Here is a 14,695-nt window from a genome sequence, read left to right on the forward strand (position 1 = left end):
ATATGCATGTCTTAAATTAAATATGCTTGTAAGAAATAGTCTCTCTCTCTCTCTCTCTCTCTCTATATATATATATATATAAACACACACATCTTTAGACACTTCAAATGGAAATAAACAGTTCACTTGCTAATGATGAAAAATTTTATGGAACTACTCTGATATGTGAGAAACTCCACGCTGCCATATTACTATCTAAATTTTTTGTCTACATTTCGAACTTTAAGCCTAAAATGTCTATTTTGAACACACAATTTAAGCTAAAAATCTGAAACAAAAACAAAAAATGTAGATAGCAAAAACGTAAAGTTTCTAACCAAAAATATTTGACAAGAATCCATGTACACAGCAATATGTTTTAACTTAAAAAAAAAAATCTACGAATGGCACAATCTAGGCAATGAACGAATCTACGAACTACTCACACCTCGCTTTAATAAATTAACATAACAACAATAAATTTGAAAGAATACCATGTACACAGCATCCTGTTTAAACTTAAAAAAACATCTATGAATTGCACAATCTAGGCAACAAACGAATCTACGAACTACGCACACCACGCTTTAATAAATTAACATAGCAACAATAAATTTCAAACAATACCATGTACACAGCATTCTATTTCAACTTTAAAAAACATCTACGAATTGCACAATCTAAGTGCTACGTATTAATCAATAAAATAAACTAAAATAACTAAAATTTCAAACAATTAAAAAAAAAATAACAACAGAAATTCATACTAAAAAAACAATGAACATAACATTCTACAAAATAAGAGCAAGAATAAAATAAAATGCACTTACCATGAATTAATGCTTTTTCGAACAGCAGAAATACCAATTTCATACTGCCTATAATATGTCGCCACGTAATCACTTTTGTATTTATATGACACCCAGGCACACTATCCAGAAAATTCATACTATGGTTCACAAATAAATAAAATCACAAATCCCTTCTTCTATCATGCACAGCCACTAAAAATAATCTCCCAGACCCTCTTTCCACACCTCCAAATACCTACTGCCCCTCAACAGGATGGCCACGATATTTCCTTTTGCCGAACTTCAATTCAACAACTTCCACAATTTTATCTCCCCCCCCCATCTTCGCGAACCAACAAGCTCCAGCGAAAGATTTTTCAAGGTCAACAGGGTTGCCATACATCACGCAGTCGCGCCAAAAACCAGCGCAGAACACATATCATCACCACATTTGGTGAAATTAGGGCGTATATCAGAGTTGTACCAATTTTATTTCATTGTAAACAACTTCCTGTCATGTACCAACATTGAGAACATCTTTAAGGTTACTACTGACAAATGACATTGTTTGGTTCTTCAAAAATTATTCATTGGCTGTGCCACGTAATATTTGATTAAAAGGGTGAAAACAAACGTTATTTATATGTTATTGGTAAGTGTAAATGATGATATGAAACAAAATCAGCTAAACATCGTTTATTCCACATTACTAGCTATTTTTCTATAATGCAGTTATAGTTATCATGTATTAATTGCAGTTACATATGTTACACCTTGTAATGTGTGATTAATTTGAAATTTAACGAAGATTTTCAAAGCCGTGAGTGATAAAGAACTTTTGACTTAGAGCCCTGAGCGATTAAAAAAACTTTCGATTGCTCATCAGTCGCAGTAGATTACAACAAAAAACTTGGCACCGCGCCTACGAGATCTTTGTTACATTCAGAATATTTATATTATTTCAATATAGTCTTCGATATATTCATCTGTTGATGAAGATTCATATATAGAAGATGATCAAATTGTGTTACGGGGATACATTTCTGTTAACAATACAGTACAAAGTCCGAGATCCGGACTTGTCGGAACTTCCGCAATTCCGGATTTGGTATTTTTCCGGATATAAGATCATCACTTTAAGCCTAGTAAGATGGCATGTAAAAATTACAGAACTATAAAAATATGAAATCGTGATTTATGAAATAATGAAGCTTTTATGATCTAAAGGGTATCAAAATTTACAAAAGCTTAACATTTATTTGTTTACTTTAAACATTTCTTTCAGTATAAGTTGTTTCAGTTGCTTTGTTTTTTATGCTAAAATTTTCTCTTTAATTCTGTAGACAGACATAATTTCTTGTTCAGATACATAGTTGAAGTCCTGTAATTGGTGTGTCGAGAATTCCGACTAATTTGTCAATCGAAAATTTTTCGTTTTCAGTAACCTCTCTGTTACTTTCTCCACTAGTGGTAGCAGTATTTTTTAAATCTAGAACCATACTGCAGATTTCGTCGTCTGTTAATTGATTGATGATTGAAGAACATTGCCATCGTAATGAAAAACTTCTAATATATCGTCATTTATTACTGCTTCTCCACATTTCCTTACAAAATCTGTTAAACTGGAAAATTTCACCTTTGGATTGCGATTTTTGAAAATCATTAAAATTCAAGGCTACCATCATAAAATTAAGCTGTCGTTCACTATATATATTTGGGTATGTATCACGAGATTGGCGACTAAAGACAAGTTGTTCCGCTAAATTTTATCTTGCTTATATCACGCACCGAGACAGTTATGCCTGAATTGTGTTAGTTTAGTTACTTATTATATTTATATCTATTTCTTCCACATGCTAGGCTTATCTGAGTCCTGAATAAATAAATTCCCACATATATTTAAGGCACTAGATATCTTACTGCCTGATGCAGTCTCTGCAGGAGGTCTAAATTCTACTACCAAGCATCTTCCTTTGTCTTCCCTAAAGTCTGCCATTCGTTGCAACCAAAACATTTTACATTGATTTAAGAATACTCAATCTTTTGGCCTATGAGTATCAATAACAAAATCTATTTTTAGCATATAGAAAGAAATTTTTCCTGTCAGCATTTCTTAACACATTTAACTTAAATCTGTAATCATCGCCAAGCGTAATGTCAACATAAAAGGTTCATACTCTTTGTTATTCAATTACTAACATTAAAAAAAAAAAAAAAAAAATGTTTAGGCATTGTTATATGTGTCATTACTCAAGTTTTCATGTGTTGATAAAACATGCGGTGATGAAAGCAAAATATAATAAAAATATTACTAGGTGTAAATTCAGCGATGTATCAATGTAAAATGTTTGGGTTTCTGTTGTAAGCCAAGCATGCAATTTGGCAGCTACAGAGCCAAATTATTGATGCTACAATTGTATGCTAAAATGATTGTTTCTTTAATAATGAGGTATTTTATTTAGTGTGGAAGTGAAATTAAGAATCAGGACTCCCCACATGTTTTATTATGCTGAGAGGAGGAATGTGCATGCATAAAGCATATAAAAAAAGTGTGTGGCTTTGAGGTCCGGATCTCAGACTTTGTACTGTACCACTTAACTTTCAGCATAATTTATATTTTCTTACTTTGGTTAAATGTTGATTTTATTAAATGTGATCAAAAGTCCAGTAATTTTTTTTATCATGATTAAAGGATTAATTTTCTTACTTTGGGGCAGTATTTTGAGCATTAATTATATTCTGTGAAATTTAGGAAATACGGTCATGAAAATTATAGATTCATTGAAGGAAAAATAAAAAGCTGTAAAATTACTTTAAATGGATGTTATTTTGTCAGATTCATAAAATTTGTGCAAATAATTATGATATTAAGCTATATTTTAGAAGAATTTCTTTTTTGGAAATGTGGAAATACATAGTTAGATAAGATATTTAACAGAATACAGTGAGAGAATAGAATTGGTTTAAAGATAACTTAGATGACTTATTTCATATGTCACTCAGTATTTTCACTAATGCCTTATATGCCTTGATGTCATACAAAGAGTTCAGAAATCTTAAATAAATGTGATATAATCACTATAGAAAGTTTTTATTATTCTTCCTGTTTTTTAATACGTCATGTTTCTGTTAGTAAGTCTACAGCAGTAAAATATTTATTGGCATCAAAAATCTAAAATACCACCAAATGGGGAAATCAGCTAGGGTTATGGCACATCATAAATAGACAAATATCTTACATAGTTAAAGAGATGGATAAGAGAAGACATATTAGCTCAACTATGTAGAAATGAATATGATGATATTTTTGCAAATTAGCTTTCTCAGGAAATATGCTCACCATTGGTAAATAACACAACCAAAGCTTTGTTTGGCTGAGAAAAATCGCCAAAACTATGAAATCCTCTATATACAAGGAGAAAGGTACAAACTGAGAACTGCTTTTATATCTTCAGAAAAAGTATTGTGAAAACCAATGGTAATGAGACTGATGCTTTTATTGGTTGACACTTATTCATTTGCTGAACATAATTTGATTGATAAAGAAATATGAAAATGATTTTATTCTATATTAAAAAATCTACTATTGTTAAATTTCAGGCAAAATTGACAGGGAAGTGTAAAGAACTGGCCAAAATTTAAATTGATAAATCAAAGATATGTGAATTTTTATAATCTGTGAGTATATGCTTACCTCATATAGTAAACAACAACTTCAAAATGGGAGTTGAAGCAAACCTAGACTAAAAGACTGTCTGATTCTGATATGTGTCTCTAAACAAAGAATTTTTATGTATGCATATATGTTTTATATTCCTTGCATTGTGGAAAAATGGCAGCACCTAGAGCCAACAAATTTTGAACGTATATAGTCCTCCACCCATACAGGTGTACCTCAGAACCCTTATTTTGAATTTATTTTTCATTTGTTTGATACTTTTTGTTAATTTATGGAACTTTTCATTAAAAATTCAGCAGTAAGTAAGTTTTGCATTGTCACTTGGCAAATCATGAGGAGTTTACACTTAAAAGATTTAAGCTGAAAAGCAGAGCAATATGAAAGAAGTGTGTTGTCTCACAGAAAAACATAATGCATTTGTCTTTCAAATTGAATGAAAAAGTTCAGTGATTTAAAAAAAAAAAAAAAAAAAAATGCACGTTCTTGCTTATTATCATGTCGATTGTGAAAGTTGACAAAGATGCTTCCAAATATGTGACAATATTCTTATGGAATTCTGAAGGACATAATGTCTTTTTATTTTGTAACAGTCAATATCCGACGTCTTCATTTTTGCATTCCTTAAAAAGGCATTTGTCAGTTTCTACAATTTTGCTAAGCTGTTTGATTTTACTAGAAGTTCTGTTTAGACTGTTATTAGTATAAACGTTCTACAGGTAATTGTTTCAGTCTGTTACTGTTTTGTTGGCCATACTCAGCTGACCATATTGTCTCCATTAATACATACATTTTCTTGTCCCAAATTTTTCAAATAATCTACTGCTTGTTGCTCAAATTTTAATAATTTTTGGTACTTTCATATTATCGCAACCACCTCAGTAGAAATCATGAAACTCTGGCAACCATGTACATAACAGCTCTTTAGGTAACCATATCCATTGTAAGTTGCAGGCTGAAAATTAACCGAATGACCTTTATTTCTGTAAAAATTTGCCAAACTTTGCCAGTGGTTGCGCTAATGTGTAAGTACTTAATTTTTTTCAAATTGCAAGAAAAAATACAAAAATAATTTATATACATATGTTCTTGAAAATAAAAAAGGGGCAGGTTATTCCTCTAATCTATTACTGTTTTGTCAGTCATATTCAGCTGACCATATCATGTCCATTAATACGTTTTTAAGGTAGGATACTATAACTTTGAAAATGATCCACTGCTTGCTGTTTTGTAGAAGGCAGGGCCCAAATTTCAACTCCCCCCTTTTTTCCCAAAATGCGAGAAAAAATACAGTAATAACAATTTGTATACTTATCCATCAAAAGAAAAGGTGGTTTATTGAAAATCAGTTGAACTTCATCAAATGTACAGATGTTATGAGTATGTTGTTACGTTACACTTATCCATAATTGGCACTGTGATGCATTGCTGTGCAACAGTTTCATGGTTGATGGGATTGTACATAAGTACCAAAGTAAATTATTATTAATCACCAGCTGTACCTATGAAATTTCATTAAATGAATTCTCTACTAGGATATTATCAAAAAACAGAAAAAAAAAATACAATACATAATTCAATTAATACCAACATTAAATTCATAGAACACTTATATCATTAAGCAAACACGGATCAGAACGTGTATGGTAACGCCGAAAACTGATGCCATCCGCAAAAATGGATTCATAAAACAAAGTCTCGTGTTCAGTTAACAAAGTTATTCATAAAACAAAGTCTCGTGGATATATCCCAAAGTTTATTGACAGCATTACGTAACATTAGCTGTTCCTTGGCCATTGTCTGCTCATGTACTTTCGTAAGATTGCCATAGCAAAAAAAAAAAAAAAAAAAAAAAAAAAAAAAAAAAAGCTGAATGATTAATAAAATTTTTATTTCAAACTAAGTACTTACATATAACAAATTGTATAAATAGTACTTGCAATGAATTAAAAATATTTAAACATGGTGTCCCGAGAGTCCTGCCATCCATGATTTTCCCGGCCCGCGTACTTTTACACGCTGCATTCCTGATAGGAACGACCCTGCCTTCTGCTTTGATAGTTAGCCGTAGTCTGTATTACCATAATCCAGAAGTGTTTAACCTGCAACCCAGGGACCACATGCAGCAGCTCTCATCCTTTTGACTAGCACATACTATTTAAACAAAAACTGAAAAATTTCAGTACTACAACTACATTTTAAAATGATTGTTTTTCAGTTTCTCAATAGAAATATTAAAAATATTTATATTTTTCTATTTGCACAACCTATTGACGTTTTGTATTAAATATGCACACAAAAATATTAGATTAAAAACTGGTTACCATATTAATTATCAAAATTTAAGTTATAATATTTTAATTCTAAAATATAGTGCCAAATTTGAACCTGTTGATCAATTTCTTTATGCTTGGTTTTATTTCACTTAGTTTTAACCATAAATTATGATGCACTTTTAATTTTGGTTTGTATTTAGTATTTTTCAAAATATAACATGTAAGGAAATCCTTGTTCACACAATTAGGTTCTGCAAAAAGACAATACAGTGCAAAGTCCGAGATTCGCAGTCATTGGGACTTGAATCAGAGAGTGTATTAGCCCAAAAAAATGAAGCAGCTTAAACAACCTACATTGAAAGAAATGTTTAATAATGTAAACAAATAAATAAAGCCTTTTTTTATGTAAATATTGATACCCTTTAGATCATAAATACCTCATTATTTCATAAATAACGATTTCAAATTAATTTTATAATATCTATATGCCAATTTAGTAGATTTAAAATGATGATCTAATATCCGGAAATGCCCAGATTTGGGATTTTTCTGGATATTAGATCATCATTTTAATAGCACCCAGATTTGTAATTTTTCTGGATATTAGATCATCATTTTAATAGCGCCCAGATTTGGGATTTTCCCGGATATTAGATCATGATTTTAAATCTACTAAATTGGCATATAGATATTATAAAATTAATTTGAAATCGTGATTTATGAAATAATGAGGTATTTATGATCTAAAGGGTATCAATATTTACATAAAAAAGGCTTTATTTATTTGTTTACGTTATTAAACATTTCTTTTAATGTAGGTTGTTTAAGCTGCTTCATTTTTTTGGGCTAATACACTCTCTTTAATTCTATAGATACATCTAATTTCTTTTTCATTTATAAAGTTCCATTGTTCAAGTCTTGTAATTGCTGTGTCGAGAGAATTCCAACTAACTAGTCGATCGAAATTTTTTAGTTTTCAGTAAAGAAGTGTAGTAACCAAAAGAAGTGTGTTTAAAGTTTTTAACTTTTTCCGTTTCCTGGAAATCTTTTGGAACAATATGTCCCAATCGTATTGTCAACTGAGACTATTTGTCCCAATCGTCTAGAATATTACCCTTTCTCAGAAAACAAAACTAAAATTTATGCTATTAGTATATAATGTGAATGTTACAAACATAAACTCTGTCATATGCACTAATTCATATACAACAGAAATTTTCATATATGCTTTATAAATACAAACATAATATATGAGCATGTAGTAATTTGATCACTGGTGGGACATACTGTTAAATACAATTGGGACAATACAGTCAAAAGTCGTTAATTCGGACACCCATAATCTGGAATGGTCTATAATCCGGACCTCAAAGCTACAAACTTTCTGCGTATGCGTCGCGTTGACGCATGCGCGTAAGACCTCTACGGCTGCGAATTTGCGTGTGCGCGTGCGAAAAATACGTTTACGAATGGGCGTTACGGATGATATAAGCTAAGCTAAAATTATCTAATTATCTATTTCAGTTAATATTGCAGATTGCGTTGTTCCTTAATCTTCGAATTGGATCCGGCTTATTATTTTTTGCACACTGTTAGAGCAATTTTATAAAAGTAAGCTTGAACTTTCGATTATGTCAAATAGAATTTCCGATTTATATTTACTAATATGTAACGGATCTTCAAAGCGAAAGTATGTTTCGGAGTTCATTAAACAAAAAGTGGAATTGCTGCAAAAAATGGATAAAGGCATATCCTTTGTTTATGTAAACTTTGTTTATCTTTAACGCCGCGTGTCCGGCGCGCGATGAATTGGAAGTTGATCTGTCAGCACTATCCTTATCTTCAGGGCAGATGTTTTTATTTTATTTGGCTTATAATTGCTTACGAAATGTAGTATTTCATTTTGATGTACTCCGTCTTTGATATGATTTAAATCAAATACCTCGTCATTATAATTCGATTCCGACAGCGAAGAAAGTAACAGAGGTTATTAAAAAAGAAAAAAATTCGATTGATGAATTAGCCGGTATTCTCGACACAGCAATTATAGGACTTCAACAGCGGAACTTTGTAACTGAACAAGAAATTATGTCTGTTTATAGAATTAAAGAGAATGTATTATCACATAAAAAACGAAGCAACTTAAACAACTTACATTGAAAGAAATGTTTAATAAAGTAAACAAATAAATATTAAGCTTTTTTTTTTGTAAATTTTGATATGCTTATTGTATGTTATTGTAAAGATCATAATTGTTCTTTATTTCGTAAATTACGGTTTCATATTTTTAATTTTATAATTTCTGCATGCCATTTTACCAGATTTAAACTAATGATCTATAATCCGGAATCGCCGAAGTCCCGACAAGTCCGGATCAACGACTTTTGACTGTATATCTCACAAAAGAATTTGTTCAAAATTTCTTAAATCTGACATTAAAAATGTTAAATTGCTACTTAATAAGAACAATAAGAACAATAAGAACTATTTCATACTAAGTATGCCTTATATATAATTGTACTTACTGTAAAATTAAAAAAATAGACAAATGGAAACTTGAGTAATCGGCATGCTCAAAAACATAAGTGTGCTATCTGCAATCTAAAAGTGTGGAAGGTTTCTTTAGTCATATATTTGTTCTCTAATTCTGTAAAAACTCATTTAAAAGTGGGTTTTATTTACTCAATAGGGTGTGAAGTCTAATCTCTGGGACGTATGTGCCTATTAGGCCCGAAAGGGTTAAGGCTTATCGAGGGCCAGCGCTAGATATCTTATCACCTGAGGCAATCTCTGTGGGTTCTAAATTCTGCTAACAAGCACATCTTTAAGTTCTAAATATTTCCCCAAGTTTTATCTTCCTTAAATTCTACCGACTCGTACAGTCGTACGAGTTGTGGTTCTGGTTCTGAGTTTATGTGAATAACAAATCATTATTCTTAATTTGAATAGCAATAAATGTAATCTTTTGGCCTATGAATATAATTAACAAAATCTATTTTTAGCATATCGAAAGAAATTTTTGTTAAATTTTTCCTTGTCAACATTTCTCAGTGCATTTAACTTAAATCTGTAATCACCACCAAGCGTAATGCCAACTGAAAAATTTTTCATGTTCTTTGTTATTCAATTATAAAAAAATTTTTTAGGCATTCCTGAATGAGCCATTACACAAGTTTTCATGTGCGTATAAACATGCGATGATGAAAGACAAATCTAATAAATAATGATTCGCCAGGTTGGCATTAGGGGTATAAAATATTATTTGGTGTAAAATCAACGATGTTTCGGTTTGAAATGTATGCCAAGCACATATGCAGCTATGGAGTCAAATTATTGATCACGAAATTTTATGCTAAAATGATTGTTTCTTCAATAACGAGGTATTTTATTTAGTGTCAAAGTGAAATTACGAATCAGGATTCTGCATGTTTTATTATGGGGGAAAAATTAAATGCACATGCATTAAGCATCCCCCTCCCAAAAAAAAGGTTGATTGTGGCTTTGAGGTCCAGATTTTAGACCATGCCGGATATTGGACGTCCGGATCTTGGACTTTATACTGTATAAATTAAATAGTTTCATTTGAAATGCCTTTAAATTTTTTTTTTTTTTTTAAATTTTTTAAAATTTTTTTATTCTGCCATTCTCAAAGTTAACAAGTGTGCTATTTTTGAAATCTTCAGTTAGAGTTCGATCAGAGGAAATTTCTATCAATTGTTCCTTTTCTTCACAAGATAAAATTTAAGGTACATTTTCAGAAAAATGGATTTCTAACCCAGTTTTTCTTTTTCATAATCCTCGGTAAAATAAGTTTTGAAATTACTTATCAATGAAATACAATGATTTTAAATGTTGGATACTAATTCTTTCTTTTATTTTAAAATTATTTTCAGTTAGAAAACTTTTTAAAAGTGGTAAAAAGCTTAAAATATTATTATCCAGTTCCTTGATTATTAGCTTGAGTTTTTTTATCATTGCATTTATTTTATCTCTGATGGTAAACAAATTAACACTTTATCTTTATAATCTTAAATTTAATTCATTTAACTTTCCAAAAATATCAGCTAAATATGTTAAATGTTCCAACCATAATTCACTAAATAAACAATTTTGCAATTCAAATTTTGAATCTCAGAAGAAAATTTGAATTTCGGATCGAAGTTCAAAAAGATGATTCATTACGTTACCCCTGTATAACCAACCACCTTACTTTGGAATGTAGCAAAAGGGTTTTTATGTTCACTGCCCATCTCTTGGCATAAAATCATAAATATTCTTGAATTTAAAGCTTAACTTTTAATAAAATTAACAATTTTCACTGCTTGATTCAAAATGATACGATGAATGGAGCAGTGAGTAAATTTAGATTCATATGCAACTTTCTTTATTTGAGAAATAACACTAGAATGTTTTCCAGCAAAACCCCGAATTCCGCCACTGCATATGGGCAGTGCACGGAGGTACATGCAGCATACGGTTTCAAGGAATATCATTCTCGGGCATAAAATTGTCAATTACTTTGAAAATTTCATTTGCAGTTGCTCTATCATGAAGAGATGCACAAAATAAATATTCTTCAACAATTAATTTATCTTCTTCAAAATGTATGTAAACTAATAATTGAACAAAGTTCATTATATCAGTACTTTCATCAAATTGGAATGTAAAATACTTTTATTTTTGGAATAAATGTCTCTTAATGAATTTACTATTTCATGAATTCATTGACTTACTGCATCATTTATTAATGGAATATTTTTAATTTCATTTAGCCGCTTTTTCATTGAATAATGTTAAAACGATATCTTTAGGTGTTGGTAATATAAGGTTGTCTCCAATCGTATGAGCCTGCCCGGTCTTGGCTATTCTTAAGCTTATTAGGTACATTTTTTCACTTGAAGTAACAGAACCTTTCATTAATTGTTTACTGTTTTTGAACTCCGATAATTTCCTCTTAAATATTCTTCAGATTTATTCTTTAAATTTGCATGCTTAGATTCAAGATGTCTTTTAAGAAATGGTGGGGACATACTTTGATTGAATAATAGTTCACGGTAAACAACGCATTGAGGTTGACAGCCCATTTCATCTCCATTCCAAGTAAACCCAACTGATAAATAACTTTCAATATACCAATTCAGAAGTCAAACAACAAAAATCAGCGTTATACCTACAAAATTTTCACAGGACTAGTTTCGATGGTTTTACCGAACCATCATCTTCAGCTGCAAAACCGCAACTTTCAATATATTTTCTGTAAAATGTTTTTCTTTTCTTTTCGATATTCTTAGTGCTAGTAGACTGTCCTGGATCCATCACCTGTAAATCATCACTTTTCTGCTTAGTCAGGCCTTTCCATTTTGAAAATCAAGGTTTGTTTTATTATTTTTTCACAAATATTTCAATGCATAATATATTACGAGTTCTTCAAAAATAAACAATATTCTCAAATTGCGTAGAAAAGTAGGGAATATAAAACAACACAAAGACAAAATGCCTTCTATTAGAGACAGCAAATCAATGTCAAAAAATGATTTGAATTGAAAATAGAGCAATATGAGCCCAGAAACGGTGATTAAGTAAAGTGTAGACATATTAATAAATCGATTAAATCTAAAAGAATTAATGAGATACCATTATCTTTTTATAGAAACTTATTTTTAGTTTATATTAAATACAACATCCATTTCTATTACTTCTTTTATAAACATCATTTATGACAAATTTTGTTAAAGCTGTGGCTAAAAGAATATTTGTGAAAATAAAAATGGATTATTTTGCTAAAGTCTATTGACGAATAATAGAGAATTTATGAATGTTGGAGAAAAAAAAACTTAAACAATATGTTAGGATATTTAATTTTTGAATTTAATTGTTAAAAATACTTGTTTCTTTGTGTACCACCTATTTTTCTCTTGCTTACCACCGGTTGAGAATCGCTGATCTAGAGGAATTATCAGTGAAGCCCAAGAAGCAAGCATGAAGCACAAAAGTCACATTGTCACACTCCCAATGTAACATTTTACTATTATAATCGAGGTTGGCTTTCAGCATGGATGGATGGGTTATTTGATGACCTGAATTGAACGAAAAAAGTGCTTTTGAATGGAGAGGTGGTTTAGATTCTCTTTTGATGTGTGCATAATGTAAATACTTTTATTTTGATATATTATTTGTGTTTGTACATATTGCCAAAGTGAGGATATTAGTGTATCTAGCATTTCTTGTCTGTTTGATTGCTCATATAAATGTCTTGAATGTAAACACAGGGTTCGTATGGTCCTTAAGAGTCCTTAAAAGTCCTTAGATTTTTTGGAATCGATTTTTGGTCCTTAAAAGTCCTTAATTTTGGCCAAAATCAGCAGAGTGTCCTTAATTTTAATCATCTGAAATTTCTGTCTGTTTTTACGATTGCCATTTTGAGTGTGAATTACCATTTTGGAGGAATATTTTTGGCGATTCACTGACGTATATGATTATCTTTTGAATGGGTTCATGGGTTATAATTTGTTTCCATTTCTAATATAAATGATGGGATACTCGAGGTTCTAAGCAAGAAGTGAAACATAAGCATAGCGAAATTAATTTTTTCTAATAAAGAACCCTTAAACAACTTTTTGCTTTTGGGGATATGAATTCTTTTATTAAACGGTTCTAAATTTGGCGACTTATCAACATTTTGGCGATTTTAAGATCAGTTTCTATAGAAAAATTTTTAATTCAGTGATCTGAGAATTTTTCGACGATTTTTTTTAAACATCGTAACATTGATAAATTTCATTAAAATATTGGTAATATATTGAAATTATATTTAAAAAATAACATTAAAATAAAGAAATTATATTTAAAAAATAACATTAAAATAAAAGATTTTTATATTTCGCTTTCATGTTATAAAGTTTCATTTTGGCAACTTATTACACAATATTTTGAATCTGAAAATAAACAAGGTATAATGCTATAAAGCATAATTTACGAAACACCTCTAAGCAAAAGCAAAATTAGTTATGTAATTAATCAAAAATGTCTTCTTTTTAATTTTTTCATACTAAGAGTTTTTCCCATGTAATTGTCTCAGAGTATTTAGAATTCTTAGAATATGCACCAGTTTTCTCTATAAAATTCATTTTACACTTTTTCCCTCCCTCTTTTTTTTTCCAAACTATTTCTGGCCTTTTGCTGGTACAGAATTGGTAGGTTCTTTAGGATTTTAGACATTGCAGCTTGAAAAGATTAGAGGGATTTGAAGGCAAGTTTTATAAAGCCACCATTCTAGAATATTCGAGAAATATGTGACAAAATGAAAAATGTCTCCATGATATCAACACGTAATGGATGTATATTACAGAAAGTTTGCAATGAATTTCTTACTTTTTGAAGAACATCTGGAAGAACAATGGAAACATTATCAGGTTCAGTGTTCCGCCTTACTTGCTTGGGGAACATTCAGAAACCTGACTCGGAACAGGGAGCTTACTAAAGCTATGTTCAATAAATGTGGGAAGTAGATAAGATACACAGGAAGGGTATACGAAAATCTTTATTTTTCACTCTTTACAATAATTTCCGGACTTTGGAATACAGAGACCAACCACTTGTGGTCTGAACGTAAGAATATAAAAATATTAACTAAACTCTAACTAAACTAATTTTGGATTAATAAACAAGTGCCTACTTGAAGATTGGCCGTATATTAACAGAAAGCCGTATGTAGTACAGAGAACTGCTAACACTACAACACGTTTAAAATTATCAAGAGGATTAAACCTCTGGCCTTGAAGGCAACCAGCAACCGAGTAAAACTGCTATGGCAAGCGGCCTGCTCCTAATCACTCCTTCCTCTCCTAATCACTCTTACCTTTATAAGTACTTGGCGTTCGCAAGACAAATTTGCATAAATAAGTTAAAGCTTTTAATTCTGGCCGGAAGTAGAAAATAAGAAGTGATAGTAAAGATTTAAAATAAAATAAACA

The 14,695-nt window shown here is 30.5% G+C and overlaps 1 protein-coding gene across 4 annotated transcripts in view; it reads left to right on the forward strand.

Annotated features, from left to right (window-relative positions):
- Positions 1-14,695, forward strand: part of LOC118198315 (CWF19-like protein 2) — a 124,747-nt gene that overhangs the window by 3,977 nt on the left and 106,075 nt on the right. Inside the window, exon 2 of one of the 4 annotated variants that reach the window (XM_085817837.1) lies at positions 12,014-12,094. The exons of the other annotated variants lie outside the window; for them this stretch is intronic. The gene's annotated coding sequence lies outside the window, so the exon portion shown is untranslated. The remainder of the gene's footprint in view (positions 1-12,013; positions 12,095-14,695) is intronic. 4 annotated transcript variants of the gene reach the window in all.

This window comes from Stegodyphus dumicola, chromosome 1, assembly GCF_044657685.1.
Source record: "Stegodyphus dumicola isolate Sdum_Otavi_A_Nest chromosome 1, ASM4465768v1".
In the NCBI taxonomy this organism is placed as follows: Eukaryota; Metazoa; Arthropoda; class Arachnida; order Araneae; family Eresidae; genus Stegodyphus; species Stegodyphus dumicola.